Below are 598 nucleotides of genomic sequence, written 5' to 3' on the forward strand. Positions count from 1 at the left end.
CCATCCCGACCCCCTAACTTTCATGATCCATAGTGGGCTCCGTCCTGCCCAGTTGGGGAGGGCACCCCCTTCTGTGTTTCCCAGGGAATCCCACCCACAAAGGAGCTGCCCTCCTGCACCCTTTGGAAGCGCAGAAGGTGGGCAGGGGGCAGCTAAAGGGCTCAGGGAGAGGTCTGGTCCCAGCAAGGTTGAGGGAGAGCACGAGCTCAGGTGCGGCCAGGGCTGAGGGTCCTGGAGGCCAGGCCCAGGCTCTTGGGGCTCCTGGAGGCTGCTCTCAGCGCCCAGGGCCACGCCACCCTGAACTCACCTGATCTAGTCTGATCTCAGAAGCCAAGCAGGATTGAGCCTGATTAGCACTTGGATGGGAGACCACCTGGGAATACCTGGTGCCATAGGCTTTTTTGGACCCCAGCCACAGGCACACAAGCCTACAGGCCTAGCCCAACTCAGTTCTTTTGTTAACTGGCTTGCCAGTCCCTTTATGATTAATTTGTAATTCCTTGTACACAACACACACTCAAACATCACATTCTGCTCTCTGAGTTTCCTTTTTATTTTCTTGACTACAGGCCCGGTACACAAAATTCTTCCACATGGA

General features: G+C 55.7%; 1 pseudogene; it reads left to right on the forward strand.

Annotated features, from left to right (window-relative positions):
- Positions 1-279: 279 nt before the first annotated feature.
- On the forward strand, positions 280-398 carry LOC114229360 (5S ribosomal RNA; annotated as a pseudogene).
- Positions 399-598: the final 200 nt, after the last annotated feature.

Source organism: Eptesicus fuscus, chromosome 16, assembly GCF_027574615.1.
Source record: "Eptesicus fuscus isolate TK198812 chromosome 16, DD_ASM_mEF_20220401, whole genome shotgun sequence".
NCBI classification, from domain to species: domain Eukaryota; kingdom Metazoa; phylum Chordata; class Mammalia; order Chiroptera; family Vespertilionidae; genus Eptesicus; species Eptesicus fuscus.